Raw genomic sequence first — 24150 nt, forward strand, 5'->3', positions numbered from 1 at the left:
GTAGAAGCAAAAAGCTGCTTCTCCGTATTTTTTAGTTGCCATTTCTTTAGGCAAAGCGAGCAGGCCAGCAGTGGAAGACCTTAGGGGGCGGTTTGGGACATATTTAGGCAGGCATGTCATGTAGGTAGGAAGGTGCGAGACCATTGAGAGCTTTATAGACAAGTAAAATAATTTTAAAATCAATCCTAAAAACAACCGGAAGCCAGTGCAGTGATGCCAAAACTGGAGTAATATGTTCTCTCATCTTAGTTCTAGTTAAAACTCTGGCTGCTGCATTTTGGACAAGTTGTAATCTGTCAGTTGTTTTCTATGGTTATATGGTAGGTTGAGATAAGGTTAATGCGTCTAAAAGCAGACAGTGATATGCTTTCATGTTGAGCTTTTCAGACCATTACCATAGCCCCCGGTGAACCCACCATATCGGCTAATGGAACACTATGTACCACCTTGTCATGATACGATGGTGTTGAGCGCCGAAAAATAGCAGATCTACAAGCTCGCAATGCGTTCGACACCATCGCATGATAAAGTATGCACTTAACAAGGCAACATGTGTTGCCGGGGCAGCACGTGACGGAGCACGGATTCAAGGCTAAATTTGACGGAGCATCTATTTACTGAGAACACGCTTGGCAGAATCCTCATCGGAAACACATAGTGCAGTGCAGTGCTTAAATCTAATAGAGCAGAAAGGCTGCATTGACTTCAACCCCAAATCTGCTATTAGCACAGCCGGTGCCAAAAGAGAGTCTGTGAAAGAGAGAGTCTGTAAGGAGCCATTGTGACTCTTGTCTCTATTGTTCACGTTTGACAGCATTCTTTTAATATGCAGAAGAACTGTGGGGGGGGGGGGGGGGGGGGGGGGGCTGGTAATGTAGATGCACTGATTAACTATCAATTGTGCGTGCATAAAGTGGCATGTGGCACGTCCTTTCCTAGCCCACTGTACTTATGCCTGACACCCTTTCCAGGGTATAGTCGACAAGGGACCTCCAGAGTTCTCTGTCACTGGCCTTCTTTTCTATCTGCGACCAGGTGCATCTCAGCCTCTCGGTGTCTGCCTGGAGATCCCTCCGCCACCAGGTGTTTTTTGGGGCCGACCTCTGTTTCTCTTCCCCTGAGGATTCCAAGTCAGAGCCTGTCTGGTGGTGTTTGACACTGGCTTGCGTAGTGTGTGTGCATGCCCGATCCATCTCCGTCTTCTTCGACCCAATTTCATCTGCTGCTGCTGGGAGTTGTTTGGTCTTCGTCCATAGGTCTATATTATTGCTGATCTTGTCTGGCCCACATCACCTCAGATGTTACATTATTACCCCGAGATCCCCATCTCGCGATCCACGTACTGTGGTTTAGGATTCGGCATGATCATTGCATGCAAAGTTTAGCACTGATGCGTACACGCACGCACGCACGCACGCACACACACACCACAACCCTGTCGTAGACGCTGTGAAATTAGGAAACGGTAATGATTCATAATCATATCCACCAATGAATAATCTAAGATGTATTTATATAATATAGTCATGTGGCTTCTGGCCAATCCTTTTCCCAGACTGGCAGAGTCTGTTCCAATAAGCCTTATTGGATAAGGGACATGGGTGAAACCATATATGGTCCATAAAATGGAGAAGTGCGACTAAGGGGTGGTACTTAAGGGTTGTACAGAAGAGGCCTCGACCTACAGTAAATATACCACTTGTTGTTGTAGCACACTTTAAAAACACTTATTTTAAAAGGTTTTATAACGTGATAGAAGTCCGTCAGAGTAGTCAGAGCTACAGCAACTACAACAACAACAACAACAACAACACATAAATGAGAGATATTTAAGGACCACTATAAAATCTCACAAACTGCAGAAGTCCTCATAAATGACCCCTAAGATATAAACTTTTGAAATGGAGAATTTATTTTTGAAATCCACAACTGTTGCAGAACTTTGAGGTGAAAACATCTTCCAGTGAAAGGTGCGTGGGTGGGCAGGTGAAGCAGACACTGGTAAACGGAAATCAATGAAAGCAAACCGCACTGCACAGCACAAGAAGATCTTTATCAATAAGACCTTCTTCATGAGAAGATTTACATATTAATAACATTACCTTCCAGGACTTTGTTTTGGATTGTTACCTATAAATCAAACATGTTACTCTAAGGGCCGATTCATACTCCTATTTTACCGCTGTTTCGGCACTGTTTAGTGCCGAAATGATTTTGGCTCGTCAGAAATTTTCAGTAGCACCAAAGAGCCGACTTTAGGACGGTACCCCCCCCCCCCCCCCCCCCCCCCCCCCCCCCCCGAACCTCAAATGACGTCACATTGTAGGCTCTACAGAGCTGTTATTCAGCTCTAAAATAGGAGTATGAATCGGCCCTAACTCACAAGTTGTTCTATATACTGTACTACACGTGTTGCTGGAGCTTTGACCTCTTTAATCTTTTTCCCTTCTCGGGCATCTTGGATGTAGGCAAAGTTGTGCCAGAAACCTCTGCTCGACTTCTAATGATTCATGCCCTCCCTGTAACTGAGAGAGAGGAGGGGGGGGTGTATCATTTACAAAGGTTTGCACCCAACATAAGAACATCTCGGCCATCTGTTGTTCTTCATCTGGTGAATTGGCTCTGTGTGCTGCCTTTGCTCCAGCCCAATGAAAACTGCATTTTGTACCTGTCACTGGTCGGCACTGCAGGCACCCTATGGACCAAGAGGCACTGACAGGCCCCGTTGTAAACTCTACATTAGATTTATAGTAACCGCTATGTTGTGTTGTAGCTTGTCTGGGTCTTTCAGTGGAAAACCTTCTTTGCAGACACTTGTACACACAATGTAATGGGCACCTCCAGCCAAGGAATAAAGGGCCAAAGTGGGATAGGATGCTGGGGGCGGAAAGGAACAGCACGAACAGAGCTATAAACAATTCAGGCATTATTATGAAAACACGTCGTACTCAAGGTTTCTCAAAATGTTCTACCCATTAAGGGCCACCACATTTTTATTTTGGCCACCGAAAGTTCACAATGCGTGCATTGTGCTGAGAGATTGTCGATTGCTTATTTTTGAGCGGCGCCTAACCAATCCAGTGTCGTGTATGTCTGTCTGTTTAGAGTACGAAATGTCTGTTTGTAGTACAAACCCATTGGCCTTTCAGGACACGTGCACGTGCACATGCACACATGCACACATGCACACGCACATGCACACCAGGAAGGAGGGGTAATTGCTTAAGTCAACAACTGTGTTTGACTCCAAGGCACGGCTCACTTCACATCGCAGGTGTGATTTTTGAATAGCTGAAAGGTATTTCCATCACCCACCAGATATTTGAGCCAACCTGCTCCTCTGTTCTAGTCTGTTATGTACTCTGTGTGGCTCCGTGAACACCTGAAACTGATGTGCAACACAAAGCTACAGTACAACTAATTACACTCATTTAAAGCAACCGGGATGGATGGCACAGTGTGCCACTGACACACGACACTTAAAAAGACACGCATGGCATGCATACACTGGCCGGCACCGCACCGCACTCGTGTGCACATACGTGTGCCACTTTTAAACGCGCGTGAGTACACACACACACACACACACACACACACACACACAGTCACACACACACACAGTCACACACACACACACAGTAAAGGGACCACGCACGGACCACACACAAACGCACGCACACACGGGGAGAGACAGCATGCATAGTATACACAAGCATTGAAGATGAATGCAAGCACACGCACGTATGCACGCACACAAGACAAATAAGTGGTATTTAGTAGTATTTGTAACACCTATAGGTGTGGTTTGCTTCAAGTGCCGTTGGTATTTAAATGAATGGACGGATGGTCCCACTTTTTGCCAGTAGGTAGTGTCTAGCTTCAACGTTGCCCAGCCCTCTGGGGACTTGGAAGAGCCTTGACAACTCGCACTGAAGCGAGATTAATAGGGCTGCGAATCTTAGGTGTCCCACGATTCGATTCCGATTCTTGGGGTGACTATTAGATTAAAAAACAATCTTTTTGATTTTTTCGATTCTCGATTCAAAAAGGATTTTTTTCCGATTCTAAAGCAGTTTTTTATTTTTATTAAAAACAATTCGATAGAATTTTAGCATGATCTACTCCAGTCTTCTGGCATGAAAGCAGAGTACATTTATTAAAAAGCTTGTATAATTGTAAAGGTTTTATCAACTGAATGATTTAAACACACAAAGGTTAAATCCAAGAGTAAGAACATGTCTCATTTATTTAGCTTGCACAAATTTGAACCAGTACAAAAGTTACAAAATCTCTTCTCACTCAATACCAGAACAATACATTAGTATTAAAACAGGTGTAAAATAAATACAATTGGCAGGCTTAGCTTAGCTGGTAGTAAATGCACTATGCAGAAACCCAGGCCATAATGCATTGCATGCACAGGTAGTATATACCTGTGCATGTTTTTTTTTTGTTTTTTTTGCACAAATGTACCTGTCAGGTACAGGTACATTTGTGCAAAAGAAAATGAGAATCGATTCTGAATCGGACGGCATTAGAATCGCGATTCTAACTCGAATCGATTTTTTTTGACAGCCCTAGAGATTAAGCACATACACTTTCCCCAAAACACATCCCCCCCAGTAATTAACACATTCTGACCGGGCACCCATTTTGGTGTCAGCATCATGTTATGCTTTAGCTATTTAAAAATAGCAGATCTACAAGCTCATATCGCGCCACCGAGTGGCGCGATATGAGCTTGTAGGTCTGCTATTTTTTGAAAAATCGAAGAACGACTGACATTTTTAGAATGTGATCTCAGGTCAGAATGGGTTCATCAGACCAGTGTGTGTCCAGTGGAAACCTCGTATGAATCTGATCTCAGGTCAGAATGGGTTAACACAATAACAACATGTTGTGTACGCCCTGAGGCATGCTGGGGGAATCCCCCTCAGCCACTAATACATTGACATAACAACGCGTCATCAGAGCGGAGGGAGGGGCGTCAGCTGCGACTCCGCGGCTCCGCCCACCCCCCGGGGTAAGATTTGTGATTTGTGATTTGCTCTCGTTCACTGCAATGCAATTTGCGGCATTTTCAAAACAATATTGCGCAGAGTAGCGATTATCTAACGTATTTGCAATGCCATACGTTGAAAGATCTGTTGCCCGCGGACAAGGCACGTTACCTCCGCAAGTTAGATATTATCGGCATAGGTGTTTGCCGTATGTGATTAAGGATTGGAAAAAGTTGCATTGGCAGCCATAGAAAATTCTGCCCGGGGTAAAACACCGGATGTGATGTTTTTGGGCGTTCCTGTCTTGTTAAATAACCGGCTGTGACGTTTTTGGGCGTTCCTGTCTTGTTTCGTGTCAGTGTATAGCCTGGGATGCCACTGTACGTACTGTATACCATCCTGTTTATTATTGGAAAAATTTGTCAAATTAATTGCTGTGTGAATTTTTCAAGAAACGTGGCACCAGTGTAGAGTAATTTTCAATCATCATAACGGCACAAATAATTGACTTGAAAAATGGTAAATGGTGCATTTATAAAGCGCCTTTATCCAAGGCGCTTTACAGAGATTGTGCATTATACATTCACCCATTCACACACACATTCATACACCGATGAGAGCGGAAACCATGCAAGGCACCAACCTGCACATCAGGAGCAATTAGGGGTTCAGTGTCTTAATCAAGGACACTTTGACAGTAACTCTGGGGGAGCCCGGTTTCGAACTGGCAACCTTACGGTTATCATCCAGCCACTCTACCCCTGAGCCACCGTCCCACCGCCCCCTTGAAAACTCCTATAAGTACAGTACTACAGTACTACAGTACAACTATTTACCCTAATATATAAGTGTGAAATCACTGGGCAACAAATGCCGCATGGGGACTACAAATAACAGACCTCACCTGTGTGAGTGTGACTGACTGAGCCGCTGGAGCTATACCGTCGCTAAAGCACAGTGGCGTGCACAGATAGACACTAGGGGGTGCTAGAGCACCCCCTGCCCTTTTTGGCAATGTGCTCTTTAAAGGTATATTCAGTGATTTCACTTAATTCAAATATCACTTATTTTTTTGTTTTGTTGTGATAATCCTCCCTACTATAGAGTGTGCTGGCCATATAAGGAGTTCCTCCCTGTCCCCAGTTAACCCCTGGGGGTCAAAAAACCTTAGGTTTCGTTTTTGACTCTCTATCCTGATTGGACGAAAGGCTGGGTCCCACAGCCAAAAACGAAACCTACGTTTTTTTGAGTGAAATCACTGAATATACCTTTAAAAAAGAAATATATATATTTTTTTTTTCTGTGGACCATGCGGTGACATTGATCAAATCTTGATAAAAAACGCTTCTACTATATTATTTAGGCCCCCCACAATCTAAAGCTATGTTTCTATGCCAGTCGTTCTTCGATAAAAATAAATAAATAGCAGACCTACAAGCTCATAGCGTGCCACTCGGTGGCGCGCTATGAGCTTGTAGATCTGCTATTTTTCAATAGCTAAAGCACCAAAATGCGCTGCACAAGGTGCCCTTTTTTCACTTGAGCACCTGCCCCTCTAAATGTCTGTGCACGCCACTGATGTAATTCCCTGTTGACAGAAGTCTCAGCTCTCTTTGCAAAGCCTTTTTAACGTTCCTATAGTGTCTCCGGGAGTGTTCCTAGAGAGTAGAGACTCCACAGCGCTGTAGATGTAGAGCAATTTGTTCAGCGTTGTTGGGGATTACAACAAACTGACTATAGCATTAAGGTGCAGCTCAGCAGTGAACATAACATGGAAAGCAATGCCCAATTTGATTTTTATTTTTTTAACAAAACAAAATGTGACGTGGTCATGCATGCGTGTGATCTCACACGGTGAATACAGCAGTGCCAGTATCACAGATTGTTTCGTTTATTCGCAAAATAAAACAGTACAATAACAGTATCAATAAAAGAGAAGTGTGTGCAGGTGAGAAGAAACCCATGGAGGGCTTAACCCATTCTGACCTGAGATCAGATTCATACGAGGTTTTCCACTGGACACACACTGGTATGATTAAATGTGGTTCTCACCAACCACACAGATTGAAGATGTGGAATACCATGAAATAAATATTAAAGATCAGCTGGTGTACATTTAGAACATTTAGAACAACATGCACACTCACCATTATTGTAATAATTTATTATACTTGCACCGTTGCATCAAATATGTACCCCTGTATCAGGGGAAGTAGCATAGACTTATTTTAAACCTATTTCAGGATTGCCTGATGGCCTGCACACTATTCTCAACCACATTTCTTCCAGTTACAGTACATTATAGTTGATCATAGTGATCATTTCTGTCTAAAGTATTCATGATAATGGACCACCGTTATGATAATGTCAGCTATAAGCCTAAAAGCCATCATACATAGACACTGTAAATGTATAAACCCTATAAAGAAACTGAAGTATATGGATGAGTGTTCTATGGGGCAGATACGGATGCCTCTTCTTGCTGTGTGTAATCAACTGTCTTGCTGTTCCATTACTCCTTCACCAGAATGGTTATATATACGCTAGTTCAACCTGCCTGTCAGTGCATTACCACATACGGTATAATAACAGTGCAGACAGAATGGCCAATTTGAGGAGCAGGAAAACAACACACACACACACACACACCCACACACACACACACACACACACACACACACACACACACACACACACACACACACACACACACACACACACACACACACACACACACACACACACACACACACACACACACACACACACACACACACACACACACACACACACACACACACACACAGAGAGAGAGAGTCATAGATGGCTAGCCTCTTGCAGATTCACACTGCAAAAACCACCTGAAAAACATACCCCTTAAAACCCATTTTGGTGTTATGCTTTAGCTATTGAAAAGCAGATCTACAAGCTCATAGCGCGCCACCGAGTGGCGCGCTATGAGCTTGTAGGTCTGCTATTTTCGAAAAATCGAAGAACGACTGACATAGAAACATAGCTTTTTCAGAAAACTGTCAGGATGTAGAAATCATTTTTTAAATCTGAACTCAGGTCAGAATGGGTTTAAACACGGCCCCTCTGCAGGAGATGGCATATACAGTAGCATATACAGTAGCATGTACATTGTACAGTAGCTGGCCTGTCTCTCCCAACCAGGTCTGGTCTCATCTCGCCCTCAAAGGGCTCCGTCAGCCTCAGGGTACTTTCACATAATCTGCGTCAGAAGCAGTGTTTTGTTTTTGGCAGCAGATTTTAGTTTTAGTCATAGTCTCTTGAATAGCGTTCATGTCGTTTTAGTCATATTTTCGTCACCCCGGAATGTTTTAGTGTTAGTCTAGTTTTAGTCGACTAAATATCATAAGATTTTAGTCAACTAAATCACATGACATGAGCCTAAACAATATATACATTTCAAAAGGAAAAAAACCAAAGGCATCTGCCACTTGAATTAAGGTGACTTCATTGACTGACATCAAATCAGTTCTGTCAGCTCAAACCCACAATGAAATACTTTGTTTTCAAGAGTGTTGCGCACAAACAAAACAAAACCGTACCAATTCCAATTTCCCCCTCTATATCTCATTCTAAGTTTGTTTGTCTTATGCATAATGTAACGCCAGCACCGCTATTCCAAAGCCCCTTCAGATCAATTTTTTAACTTTTTTTCAGCAATCAAAAATATTGAGCTTTAAACGTTTTTAAGATTACACTTTCTGTGTTAATCTAAACAATGACCTGTGCTGAACATAAACGCCATTGTCATGTCAGTGAACCTCCTGGTGTAACAAATGCAACGCAGCAGCGTGCATGACTTTCCATTTTTCACTAACCTCCCCAAATGGAGCATCATTTTACTCTCATGGAAAACCCTTTTTAGAGTGTTTTAAACTGTCCAGGCCTATGCTGACTTCACGATGTTTCATTGTATTCCAAAAACCTTATGGCAAAAGAGTGAAACTACTTGCCATACTGTATTTATATCAACACACTTTGACAGTGATATCTGAAGCTGTGTTAGTGGCATAATGTCCTCTTACAATCAGAATTGCACGTTCAGCAAGTTATTTGTGATTGCTAGGAATGTTCAATTATGCATAGAAACAAGCCTGTCCCCTCCACAAGCAACACTCAAGAGGGCCTAGACTGTAGTCTGTCATGTCATTAACTGACATGAAGAGCTCTATACTGACAGTTAACAGAAAAGCAATTTTGTGGACCTTGTGTCCGAGTCCTTTGTCATCTCAGGGTGACTTTAGGACGGTGGTTTGGCTTTGATCAGAAGGTCCACTCCAAGCACAATGCTAAGACTATTAAAGTTGTTTGTTTGTCCGTGATCCTGCTAGATCATCTGAATATTTAAGTACTTCACACAATACATCTAAGAAACATTCCACCAGGTAATAAGACTCCAGGTGTGATTTTTAGAGCCAGCAAAGAGATGGATGGTTTTTCTGCACTATAGGGCGCAATTCATACTCCTATTTTAGAGCCGAATAAAAGTCGGTTCGGCTCTGTAGAGCCTACAATGTGACGTCATTTGAGGTTCTTCAGGTGCTACTGAAAATTTCTGACGAGGCAAAATCATTTCGGCACTACAGCGGTAAAATAGGAGTATGAATCGGCCCTAGGCCTACACAGGAGAGCCAAGACATTATCTCTAATTAGATTTTGTGAGTTAAACACAGATTCAGAATCTTCAAATACTTGTCTATCATTCGTGTACAGAAAATGAGAGAGAGAGAGATAGAGAACCAGGCAAGAAAGCAATCAAGTAATCAAGACGAGGTGAAGTTTGCAAATGGAAGGACTGCCAGTTTCACAGACAGCGTTTAAATTAAGTCAGGAATAGTCCTTATCACAGACGGCACGAATTGATTGTACTTTAGTATGGCATTTGGAGAGTCTGTCACTATTTATTTGTTAGTTTGCCAGGTGGAGAGCCAGTGTGGTGTGTTTGGGTTTAAGGAACAGAATATTAATTTAACAAAACATAGGTTTGCTCAGATGAAATTGAGGGTCGAAATGTTGGCTTTTTCTAAACATGATTTAAAGGTTGATTTTTACGCCCTCCTCTCTGTTATTTTTCGAGTGCTCGAATCTCATCTCTTCTTCAATCAATAGGTTTACTTTTGCATGTGTAAGGTAAAGATGCTCTCCTAAAAATGCCCACAGTTGGAAATATTTAAACTCTTGAGTGCACACGTGTAACTACGTATGTGCAGCACAAAATAGTCATTCCGCGCCTTGTGACATTGCTGCCAGCACCGCATAAATATCGTATTATAAAAACTGTTAAACAAAACATGCTTGTGAAAATACTGGACACAGCCCCCAAAAGGTCAAATCCTAGAATTGCCCTAAGGGGGGTCTCTGAATTTAGTTAATTGCTTTATATGGCACACAGCATTTGCAGCATGTTTGTAAAAAAAAGAAATCCTCTGCGATCACAGGAGGAATTTATGAAGTTTGGTATACCATTTTTGGCTGCAGAACGGGGCAGACTTCATTCACTTTAGGAGATGAAGGCTCTCAGATTTTAACACCCTCTGATTTAGCACACATGAGCCAGAGCTCCATGTCTCAGCCACACCGTCGATAAATAAAACACTGTTGGGCAAATAAAAACTGCTGGTAACAAAAAGGCCACAGGGAAACAAGGTATAAAAGAAGCAATACATAAAAGCTTGTTTTATTGCCCCGGTGGCGACAGACAGCCGGGAAACCCTTGCTCCCTTTTGTCCCAGAGATAAAAGCTGCTACTGTACCCATAGGTACCAGTGTACTGTACTGTAGTGTTCCTGGTCTAACGGGCTAATCAATCTGTGTTCAGAAATTAGGAGAACATGCTTGTCTTTCTTGTATCACAGTGATCAGGGCACTTAATGGATTTTATGCACTGCCAATGCCATTAGCGCTGTCTATCAAGAAGAATACCAAATGAGTCGCCCCTTTTACCAACTCGCCCCTTTTACCAACTCGCCCCGGGCGTATAAGTCGGCGGAACTGTGCGGCCTGGTATTCCTAAAGTAACCTAAGTAAATGATGCTTAACCCATTCTGACCTGAGATCAGATTAAAAAAATGTCTATTACATCCTGACAGTTTCATTATTAACCCATTCTGACCTGAGATCAGATTCTAAAAGTGTCTTAGATTTTTCAAAAATAGCAGACCTACAAGCTCGTATCGCGCCACTCGGTGGCGCGATACGAGCTTGTAGATCTGCTATTTTTCAATAGCTAAAGCATAACATGATGCTAACACCAAAATGGGTGCCCGTTCAGAATGGCTTAATGGATTTTATGCACTGCCAATGCCATTAGCGCTGTCTATCAAGAAGAATACCAAATGAGTCGCCCCTTTTACCAACTCGCCCCGGGCGTATAAGTCGGCGGAACTGCGCGGCCTGGTATTCCTAAAGTATATAACCTAAGTAAATGATGCTTAAACGGTTAAACCTAACCTTATTCCCAACCTTAACCTCAGTAAAACTATGCCTAAAACTAACCCTATACCCAAACTTAACCCCAGTAAAACTATGCCTGAACCCTAAACGTATTTCTAACCGTATTCTCAGTAAAAACAAAATAAAGAATACAAGAACCGCGGCACCGAGCGGTCGGCGTGGAGGTCGGCGGGAAAATGGAGGGGCGAGATGTTTTAGGGGCGACCGTACCTGATACCTCTCAGAACATAGAAGACATAAGCCGTGAAGCCAAGCAGTGCTATGGCAGGCTAGTTAACCCATTCTGACCTGAGATCAGATTCATACGAGGTTTCCACTGGACACACACACTGGTCTGATTAACCCATTCTGACCTGAGATCAGATTCTAAAAATGTCAGTCGTTCTTCGATTTTTTCAAAAATAGCAGACCAACAAGCTCGTAGCGCGCCACTCGGTGGCGCGCTATGAGCTTGTAGATCTGCTATTTTTCAATAGCTAAAGCATGACATGATGCCGACACCAAAATGGGTGCCCGTTCAGAATGGGTTAAAACATAGACCAATCCATTGTATTTTTGGATATGTATATGATTATGTAACTAAAAGGCGAATATAGATGTGGTTCTATTTAGGGAGCATTTCTTGGTGGCGAGTCGCCACCAAGAAATGCTCTGGTTCACTCTCTTGTCACTTCCCGCCTGGACTATACTGTAATTCCCTTCTCTTTGGTCTCCCCCACAAACTCCTCCATAAACTCCAACTGGTCCAGAACGCTGCTGCTCGTATTGTCACCAGAACCCCTGTCATCAGTCACATCACCCCTGTTTTACACCAACTCCACTGGCTCCCCATCAAATACCGTATCCACTTCAAAATCCTTCTCCACACATTCAAGGCCATCCATAACCTCGCCCCCCCATACCTGTCTGACCTTGTCGGATACTGGACTAATCGCCCCGGTGCTTGCCCGTTTTCCCTCCCAGAATTTTCCCCAGTGAGGGGGATAACTTTGTAATATGCTATTGTCTGTTTGTATTCTTTTTGGAAAAATATAAAAAGATACTCCTGTGGAAAGGCTATATTATTTGACTTATATTGAACCTATAAACAATTTAGTATTATTTAGTATATGTAAGGTTTTGCCCCCTCAAATGGTACCTCGTCAGATAATCCGTCACATATCCTACAACAACTTCTGTGAACAGACTTCACTGTAGTAGCTTTTCATAAATTATATTTGTACTTTGGCTGTTCTGCTGTCATGAATGTTTATAGTTAGAGAAATTCAAAGTCCAGCCGTCTGCTGTCCAGCCTCTCACTGGGGAAAATTCTGGGAGGAAAACAGAAACGGGGCGAGTAGTCTTGTTACCACCTTGTCCACGTCAACATCCCCATCCGGTCTCTCAGGTCTGCCTCCTCCCTCCACCCTGAAATTCCTCCCAGCACGTCTCTCCACCATGGGCTCAAGAGCCTTCAGCCGCTCTGCCCCTCACCTCTGGAACTCCCTCCCCCCTGACATCAGAAACATGGACTCTATCACCATTTTTCAAACTCACCTCAAAACCCACCTGTTTAGGCAGGCCTATGACTCTGTGTGACCTCTGTGTCTTCTGCTGCAAGCTGTGCCCTAGTTTTATTTTTTCCTGCTTTTAACTGTGTTCTTGTACTGCTTTTAATCTGTACGGCGACCTTGAGTGCCCTGAAAGGCGCCTTATAAATAAATGTATTATTAAATAGAACCACATGGGTCGCCACTGGCGACCCACATGTGTATTGAAGTCTATGGGCCTGTAACCATCCTCATGGGTCGTTGGTGAGTCCTTGGTTCATGTGTAAATAATACCCAATCATATGTAAACATTTGGTGGTGATGGTGATCACCAGTGCCAGTGGTCACTGCTTTAGGTCACTGAATTAATTTAAAGGACCACTTCAATTATTGCCACTGCATGTGGCTATGCAGGCCAATGTGTGAGCCGTATGGATTGCCACATGTGGGGCAGATGAAGTCCTCAGATGAGGGGAGGTCCCCTCTGCAGCACGCTGGTGTCGCTGGACGCGCTTCTGTTTTCTCCTCTCCGTGGTCTGCTCCTGGAGGTGTGCAATGCCCTCGTGGCTGATGGTGCGCCAGGTGTGGCCATCAGCAGCCAGGTCTTCCAGTGCAGAGGGTTGGATAGCACACGGAGGGTCTTTATGTGGTCCTTGTAGCCTTTCCACTGTCCCCCGGGAGCTGGCCGTAGAGAATCTGCCGGGGGAGCCTCTGGACGGGCATGCAGATTACATGCCCCACCCAGCGTAGGTGTTTTTGTGCAAGGAACACTTGGATGCTGGGTGTTTGTGTCCGGTCATTAATGTCCACATATGGGATTCTGTCCTCCCAGGTCAGACCCAGGATCCGTTGTAGGCAGCGGATGTGGAATCTCTCCAGGATTCTGACGTGCCTTTGGTAGGGGCTCCAGGCTTCCGAGCCATGCACAATGGTGCATTCCACAAAAAGGTGAGATTTGACTACACAGTCACACACACACACACATACGCACGTGCACACGCAAGCGCGCACACACACTGGCGCATTCAGCAAAAAGTTGAGATTTCACTCGTGGCAGACTCTGCCAATCCTCAAACGATTTGTATAATAAGTGGTCTATACTATGTGAAGTGTATATTTTCGTGTGCATTGCACAGCCCTTTGCTTGGAAGTTCTCATGCATTTGTTGTACTTATACTGTTGCATTTATGGACTTATACTGTACTGTTGCATGTCCACTCCGCTGTAGTGCTGACATAATTAAGTTAAATTATTCCAGTAGAGTGTCTCGCCTTTTAGTTTAAGGCGTCTTACTGTTATATAGAGAATAATGGATGCTGCCTGTTGGGTGGTTCATAATAAACCACGGCCTGGGTGCACGGATCTCAAATTCAGTTCAATTTATTGTAGTGGCGAATCACAACAGGACACTTTACATGTAGAGCAGAGAACCTGACGTCACCCCTCCCCCCCCCCGCCCCCTAGAGTGAGCGTTTGTGTGAAAGTTTCAAGGAAAAACTCACCCTTAACTGGAAGACGCCTCGGGGCAGAAACGGGCTCTGTGGCAGGCAGCCGACTGTCTGCCTTGACCGCGTCTCTGGAGCTCATTGTCTCTACAGGAGATCCTGCGTCGTTCTGCTTCTAATCTCTCATACTATACTGATCAGTGATCAGTGTAATGTTTCTTGTGCGCGGTGGGAATATTAATATCTTTCAAATAGACAACTGTCGGCAGGGCTGTAGCTGACCATTTGGTTGCCCTACTCGCTGCAGTGTGGAGCTCAATCTGTAACCTTGGTGTTTAAATGATTTAATTCTGTTCCTCCGTCACACTGCTGCTCCACGCGTCGCTCACTAGACCCTTTTGGACAGAGGACGATTAAAAAAAAAAGGCTTCTAAATCCTAACATTTTTCTGAAAAACCCATGTTTCTATATGTCAGTGGTGCTCAACCTTTCTCATGTCAACAAGGACCCCCAGAATTATCTCTATTGGGCCAACGGACCCCCATCTCAAAATATGTAGTTCCAGGGACCCCCCAGAAGCAAATATTTTAGTTAAAAATGTTCGCTCTGAAATATATACTCAATGATTTGCACCACATTTGAACGAATTTTCAAAAATAGCAGACCTACAAGCTCGTAAGCGCGCCACTCGGAGGTGCGCTATGAGCTTGTAGATCTGCTATTTTTCAATAGCTAAATCATAACAATGTTTAGCCCATTCTGAACGGGAACCCATTTTGGTGTTATGCTTTAGCTATTTAAAAATAGCAGATCTACAAGCTTGTATCGCGCCACCGAGTGGCGCGATACAAGCTTGTAGTTCTGCTATTTTTGAAAAATCGAAGAACGACTGACAATTTTTAGAATCTGATCTCAGGTCAGAATGGGTTCATCAGACCAGTGTGTGTCCAGTGGAAAACCTCGTATGAATCTGATCTCAGGTCAGAATGGGTTAAAACACCGACAGGGGGTTCCCGCCCAGAATGGGCTAGAGAGTAAAATGGGCACCAATGTGCAGTTCATTGATTACCCTGTCTGTCGTACCCCGTGGGAAGGAGAGAAGGAGACGACCCAATCTCAAGGCCGCGGCGCAAACGTTAAAGTATATAAAGTCACGTGCCTCACGGTTAAATAGCCCTCAGGTGACAGAGATGCTACCCTGGGGGGACGTTGGATGCTTTGTCTTGCTTTAATTTCTTCAAAGGATGGTTTCTGTGTGCGTGTTTGAGGGGGACACAGGGAGAGAGAGAGAGAGAGGAAGGGCCTTTGAAATAGAAAATGATGGGTCATTTCTGAGCCCTCGGGGGAGAGATCCCATCATTCATATTTACGGAGAAATGGAAGAACCTCAGATTTAATTGATAAATCAGTCAAATTCAACACAATGTGATTTCCTTACTGGTGCAGAAGAACATTAACCCATTTTGGGCGGGAGCCCCTTTCGGTGTTTTAAACATTGTTATAATTTAGCTATTGAAAAATAGAAGATCTACAAGCTCATAGCGCGCCACCGATTGGCGTGCACCCACTGTACGAGCTTGTAGGTCTGCTATTTTATTTAACTCGTGAAAATATTTATTTAGGATTTTAAAAGACACTTTTTTAAATTTCGACGTCCGGCCTAAATGGGTTAAAATGGCAGACATATAGCTCCGCCGAAAGGCATCCATCATATTTATGTGAAAATGAATTTTCAGAGATTTAAGACTTCAGCGGCAGACAGCTGGATTTCTCTCTGTTACTGGGAAAAAACACCCTTGAGTATGTTCTTCTATATCTCCGCGGCTCATCTGCCAGTAGGTTTTGAGCTAAATGTCTCACTGATCGAGATCACTGGTGGTTACACTATAATCATGGATTAGCCCATTTTGGGCGTGAACCCCTTTTGGTGTTTTAAACATTGTTCTAATTTAGCTATTGAAAAATAGCAGATCTACAAGCTCATAGCTTTGAGCTTGAGCTTGTAGGTCTGCTATTTTTTGAAAAATCGTGAAAAATGTGGTGCAAATTTGGAATATTAGTTTTTTCAGAACGAACGTTTTTGACTAAAATCTTTGCTTCTGGGGGGGTTCCTGGAACTACATATTTTCAGATGGGGGTCCGTGGCCCAATAGCAATAATTCTGTGGGTCCTTGACATTATAAAGGTTGGAAACCACTGACATAGAAACATGGGTTTTGAAGCCTTTTTTTTATCGACCTCAGTCCAAAATGTGTTAAACATCTCCTGGTAAGCAGTAATTTGGTATGTCCATATATGTGAATTCAACATCGGCTTATGTTTTTCAACTTCACTGAATCTATTATTTTAATCTCTTCATTACCCGCTTACAGCGCTTTAATCACTTGTTTGTTTGTGTTCAGTATCTCCTTTACTTTCTATGCGTCCGTCTGTCTAGCGACGGCCGTGGGCGGAGGAGAGCGTTTCTATGTTGTCTCTCTGTGTGTCCGTCTGTCTGTCCCTTAGAGTATATATATATTTATAGAGAAGGCACCCAGAGGAAATCTTGAGGCGAAATGGACATAGTGGCCGAATGAAGGTATTGCAGCCTGGCTCCAAACACATGAACGCGCTGTCCGTTGACTATCATTGTACACGTTCACGACGGACGACGCTCGTGCGTGATCAACGGCAGCGCGTTCATGTGTTTGGGGCCACTCACCATTGCAATCCGTCCCAGAATGCACTCTGTTCCTACCCGGAAGGAGGAGTGAATCCGCCTCATGCGCTTTTGAGCAACTCAATGCAAGTGGATGGGAGGAGAACTCGGGTGTCTTCTCTATAGATATATATACTCTATGGTCTGTCCGCTGCACACAATGTTCCCTCCTTGGACACTCTAGGATGAACTGGAATTAGAAGTGGGTTCAGGTCAAAAGGTCACGGTCACTGTGTCCGTATATGTCTATATTCCAACCTCATCTCAGGAACTCGCCTTGGGGGAATTTCATGACATTTGGCATAAAAGTCTACGTGGTCCTCGAGGATCAACTGATTAGAAGTAGGTCGTCAAAGCCAAGTCAAGGTCACTGTGACCTCTCACAAAAACATGTTCATCCATTCCTTCACCGCCTTTATTCACTAATATATACTATGAGTCTGTAAACAGGGACACACAAACACCATGCAGTGTTTCTAGTTCATGTCTAGTTCATCAATATTTTCGATGTTGTGATTGTCACAATAGTACAGTACCAGTACTACAGTACAGTACAGTGCGGTGGTTGTGTGGTTATGTCCATTTGTGTCTGTTTTGTGTTCTTCTGTCTGTCCAGTAGTTTTAGCTTTTTATGTGTCCACACATTTTGCTGTTGTAAACGCTTCAATTTCCCCTCTGGGATTAATACAGTATATCTCATCACATCTACAGTACAAATACTACAGAACAGTACAGTATTACAGTAAGAATAGTAAAGTTGAGTACACTACAGTACAGTACAGTACAAGTAATGCAGCACAGTACAGTGCAGTATGAGTAGTACCTTAGGGTACAGTACGGATACTACAGTTCAGTACGGTACGGTACTGTAATGTATGAACAGTACAGTACAGTACTGTACAGTCTTGAGTAGTACAGTATGAGTAGTACAAGTACTACAGTACAGTACGTATAGTTGCACCGCTCAGTTCACTTTTTTTTCCCTCCCTTTTTCCCCCTATATTTTATTCTTTTGAGCTAGAGTGGGCTCCTAGTATATACTGTAGAATGCAGAGAGACAGTGTAGTACAGTACCACAGTAAACCAGGATCAGCTGGTAAACCTATATATAGTCCAGGGCTCGGTAACCTTTTGGAAGTGAAGTATTGAAGTATTCATCATACAGTACACAACACACACAAAAACTTTTTTGCTGTCCATATACTGTAGCCTATACAATATTACAGTATATACACAATCATTTTCTTTAACCCATTCTGAACGGGAACCCATTTTGGTGTCAGCATCATGTCGTGCTTTAGCTATTGAAAAATAGCAGATCTACAAGCTCATAGCGCGCCACCGAGTGGTGCGCTACGAGCTTGTAGGTCTGCTATTTTAGAAAAAAAGCGAAAAGCGACTGACATTTTTAGAATCTGATCTCAGGTCAGAATGAAAACTGTCAGGATGTAGAAGACATTTTTAGAATCTGATCTCGGGTCAGAATGGGTTAATCCCCAGCTACTATCTCCCAGCCCCCCCCCCCCCCCCCCCCCCCCCTCTTACTCATCAGTCAAAGTGTGCATACCTGGACACATGGGTTTTTTATTCACTCTACCTTATCGGTGATTACTGCCCCGTGCCAATGATGGAACCATGTGCCTAAGGTTTCCTACACACGGTCTAAACAATATACTATCAAAAAAAAAAATCTGTAGAAAAGATTATAGAGGGAGTCATTATAGGAGGCCTTTGCTATGTTTCACCGTTTTCAATTGAAACGGGCCTCCACCCTCAGGGGGGCCTCCGACCTCCGACTGACCGCCAGGCGTCAGTCATTCAACCTCCCGCACACCCTTGACTCTCTCTCTCTTTCTCTGTCTCTCACTGGGTGCTGCCACACTATCAAAAGAGCCACGCACGTTTTCGGCTGCGCACAGCTTCAAAACCGGGTTTTTAGACAGCTGGTGGATGGAAAAAAAAAAAGCTCCACTTCCGCGGACGACTTGCGCGACGGCCAGATTCCTGGAAGGTGCTCTCCTCCTCCGCGCCAATCATCCGCGGAGGTGGAGCTTAATTCCCATCCACCAGCTGTCTAAAAACCAGCTGCGCACACACACGCATCACAGCTTATTCTGTACGCGGTGCAAAACCGTTTTGCGCTTATAGGTCTGGAAACGGGGACTCACTTGCTACCTTGCTCTCTCCCATGATGTTAAGTTATACACCTATGTCCTGTTAAAGGTATATTCAGTGATTTCACTTAATTCAAATATAACTTATTTTTTTGTTTTGTTGTGATAATCCTCCCTACTATAGAGTGTGCTGGCCATATAAGGAGTTCCTCCCTGTCCCCAGTTAACCCCTGGGGGTCAAAAAACCTCAGGTTTCGTTTTTGACTCTCTATCCTGATTGGACGAAAGGCTGGGTCCCACAGCCAAAAACGAAACCTAAGGTTTTTGTGAAATCACTGAATATACCTTTAACATACAACCTGGGTAAAATGTAAAGCATTGGGAGGTTAAAGGGGAGACAATTTATTGTGAAGGGATGACAGGATGAGGAGACATGTTGTTGCTGCCCCTGGGTTGTGCCCCTCTTCGCACCCGTTGGTCGCTGTTTCGTGGTTGGACAAAAATCCTCTCTCTCCATCCACTACCATTGAAATAATGTGTTTTTTCCGTTGCTTCGTATTGATATTCTGTGCGTTCCAATTCTTATTTTAAACTTGGTGTCAGTAAAAAGGAACATCACAGGAGCAACCGGTCGAAACAGGATTTCGGCTGGTTTTAGGTCCAGGCTTCATTTCATTCAGTTCAGGTGGATCACCACTCATCACCACCCACCAGGCATACTTAATGAACTGCTGGGCGTGTCCACATAAAAGCATGATTTTCTGTGCACTTTTTGGAACAAGTTCTTCCTCCTTATATTATAATAATACCTGATAATCATGTTTTAGGGTGGAAATAAATCGTGGCACTCCATCTTTAAGAAATAATCCATACTCTAATGAATGGCAAATAATGGTGAATGATTTGAGCTCCCAATACCCACTGGGCTTTTCAAGCAACAACAAGCCTTATTCAGATGACACAAAAACTTGTACTTTTACTGGAAAGTTCTTTATTTTCACCAATGCCTGTTAAATAAATGTAGTAAGTTGCAAAGCTGGAGCCTATATCTTCTACTGTTTCTGTATAGCTTGGGAAGGATTTAGTACGGTATAAATCCCCCAGCCATGATGTAAGCCAAGTAGTAAAGTATACACAATCCAGCCTTTGATGCCGAGTGCCAAGCAAGGAGGCCTTGGGTCAATCTTTTATAGTCTTTGGTATAGCATGACCCGGCCGGGAACCTCAACTTCCAAATCTCAGGGCGGACACTTAAACCACAAATCCACTGAAATGGATTGAAATGTTAAATAAAGTATCGTGGAGATGGAATAAATAAGCAATAGGTCTATTAAAGGGGGGATGACACGGCCCTCAGGAGGTAATAAGGCTATTAAAATTAGCATATTGGATTATGACGTCAGATCGGGATCGCACAATTTGACCAATGGAATTGATCTTTTATCTGGGCTAAGGGCAGAGCGCCTCTGGGCTCTGCGAGTTAGCATTCCTGGTGGCTATCAACTCATGCTAGTGGTTTTGGTGTCAGACTTAGCTTCATAATGGTTGAAAGTGTCAACCAATTTTTTTTTCGCTCGGAAATCTTCGTTACAATGACATTGAGTTGACGTGTAAGTTTTAGGGTAAACTGTTGCATAATCGCAATTTCGCGTGACGAGTTCCATGTTCTCCGTCCTCCCCCCGCTGACATGGCCTCAAACACGGCTAAGTGCTGAACAGGGCTCCGTGCTGCGGAGCCCTGGAGCTTCACAGGTTACCACTGCCTGTCTAGCGCCACAGCGCCGGGCTAACCTGAGCCCTCTCTCTCTCTCTCTCTCTCTCGCTCTCGCTCTCTCTCTCTCTCTCTTGCTCTCACACACACCGATATGGGGGGGCGCATAGGCGGCGGGTGCGTTTTACCTTTGGGTAGGCTATAATATAATTGCGTTGGGGGGGGGACTCAGATTTATTTATTTATTTCCCAGATGGTCTGTCTAAAAATGAGTTATTTAGCATACTTTTACCAATGAATTAGCCTATACACAGACAACGACTTTTGGACGTCTTTTTCTCAAGTCTGGAGTCAGTCAGTGTAGATTACCCGGCGGTGTTGCTGCACCTCCGGGAGTCGCGGCTCATGGCTCTTCACAGACGGCACAGAGACAGCAGCCTCTCCGCTGAACGTGTCAGTGTTGCTGCAGTGGTGTGGACTGTGAACCGTGCGGGCACTGGTGCTGCTGAGTTCTGACAGCCGACTCACAGCTTCTTCTTCTGAATTACTTTATCTTTGCCTTGAAAAAGACATTTTGCGTTTTGCTGTTTCCCAAAACAAACCAGCGCTCGCTACTCTTTGCTACAAAGCAACTGGAAGGACGAGGTTTACAGACATACCAATAGTAGTCAATCATAATGATTAGGCCAGTTGCTGTATAGTGTAATTGTGATTATGCAACAGTTTACCCTAAAACTTACACGTCAACTCAATGTCATTGTAACGAAGATTTCCGAGCGAAAATGTATATTTTTTATGATACTTTCACCTAGTATGACGCAAAAAGTTACCTCAAAACTAGTAGCCTTTAGTGCGCTAGCCACTCAGCTTGCCTAGATGCTAGGTCACGTCAGAGCCTGAGATATAGTCACGTGCCGTTTGAAATCGTTTTCATTCAGACCACGTGATGTACCTTATCAGCAATGTTAAAATCGGCCCCCTTTAAAAGATAGATCTTTATTTGTCAGTGCCAACCAATCAGTGCATCATATCACAAAACGACATAAAGCTAAAACAAAACACACATGACTTCCTGTTATTGCACAACCCCTGTAGCACTATAGGCATGTATATTGCACAAACATGTAACTGTAGCTGTTTTGCACAACAAACCCTTATTGCACTTAAGACAGCAGAAAAACAAAACTAATGTGTCGCAGCAACAGATCATTTCTTAGCAGCATTGAGTGCAACTATACCGCTGTGGGATAGAAGCTGTTACTGAATCTGTTGGTCCCTGACTTGATCACTCTGTACCGGGGTGGGAAGTGTCTTTCATAATGTTCTGAGATACACTGTTTCCATGTGAACAGAGCAGAAAAATCCATTGTTTGCATATTTTCTAACGTAAAGGTAAGGATTTGGCCGGCATACTGTGACTTTTCCTAAATGTCACAATAAGATGAATAGCAACACAGTCTTAACCCATTCTGAACGGGCACCCATTTTCGTGTTAGCATCACGTTATGCTTTAGCTATTTAAAAATAGCAGATCTACAAGCTCATATCGCGCCACCGAGTGGCGCGCTACGAGCTTGTAGGTCTGCTATTTTTGAAAGAATCGAAGAACGACATGACATTTCTACAATCTGATCTCAGGTCAGAATGGGTTAATCAGACCAGTGTGTCCAGCGGAAACCTCGTTATGAATCTGATCTCAGGTCAGAATGGCTTAAGGCCTAATGCTTTGTCATTCCATGGTGTTGCTGCATGGCCGACGTGTTCATTTCAGCGAGCAATGCTGTCGGTCATGCGATAAATTGTGCTTAACGGAGGAGGCTTGTTTTCAAATGTTGCTTTTGCGGCTGCCATTTGATTATCCCATTTTGACCTGAGATCAGATTCTAAAAAATGTCTTCTACATCCTGACAGTTTTCTGAAAAAGCTATGTTTCTATTCATTCTTCGATTCTTTTTCAAAAATAGCAGACCTACATGCTCGTAGCGCGCCACTCGGTGGCGCGCTATGAGCTTGTAGATCTGCTATTTTTCAATAGCTAAAGCATAGCGTATAATGCTATAATAACACCAAAAGGGGTTCCCACCTAAAATGGGTTATTTGATAAACGGCAACTGTATGTGTAGGCTCAAATTATCGAGTTTATTTTGTAATGGAAGTTTGTATTGCATTGATTTTCTAGAGTTTCAGAAAGGACTACGGTGTATATATAGAATTGATTTTTACAGTTTTCTCCTGCCCCGGCACCATCCCTGGTGCATGATGGCACCTGCATAAAGAATCTGTCTGGTCCTGTTCGCTCCGTATCGTTGTCACCATCAACTATATAATTACTGATCGGCTGCATAAATATATTATTTTCTTCTTTTTTTTTCCTTTTTTTTTTACCCAGGGTAGTAGCTGAGCACAAGTGCTCATTTTCAGCGCATTTCCCTGCACATAGAAACAGACACACAGACATCAGATTCTAAAAATGTCTTCTACATCCTGACAGTTTTCTGAAAAAGCCTATGTTTCTATGTCAGTCGTTCTTTGATTTTTCAAAAATAGCAGACCTACAAGCTCGTAGCGCGCCACTCGGTGGCACGCTATGAGTCCAGTACACAGTCTTATACTTTTGGCCATTAAGCAGCTCCACTGGAGCAGTTGGTGGGTTCAGTGCCTTGCTCAAGGGCACTTCAGCGGTGTTGGTGACCGTGAGTGATGAACAATCACTTATCCCGACCCAGATTTTTCCAGCCCGTCCGTCCGGGGAATCGAACCGGCAACCTTTCGGCAACAAGGGCTCTCCTCTAACCCTTACAGCGGGAGACCAACGGCGAGCGTCGCTTGAATTTCATTGGCTATCACCCACTATCGCCGGGCGACGTCGCCCCCAAAAGATGAATTATTTTTTATCTTTTCGGCTGACGTTCCTCCGCCCACTTTTCGACCATCGTTTGTTCGCCTGCTATCGCCTCTATCGCCAGTAGTCGCCGTGTCCCGTTGACAAATAATGCACTTTCGGAAAACATACGTTCAGAACAACCTTAACCTGTTTTATTCATTTATTTGTATGCACCATATATATTTTTACTTGTTTATTTATTTATGCCACTTCATCGACTACAACTTTTTTTCCCCCACGGTTACTAAAATTGAAATGAGCAGATGGTTCTCATGCTTTCACAAAA

Source organism: Protomyctophum parallelum (assembly GCF_964188405.1).
Source record: "Protomyctophum parallelum genome assembly, chromosome: 10".
NCBI lineage: Eukaryota > Metazoa > Chordata > Actinopteri > Myctophiformes > Myctophidae > Protomyctophum > Protomyctophum parallelum.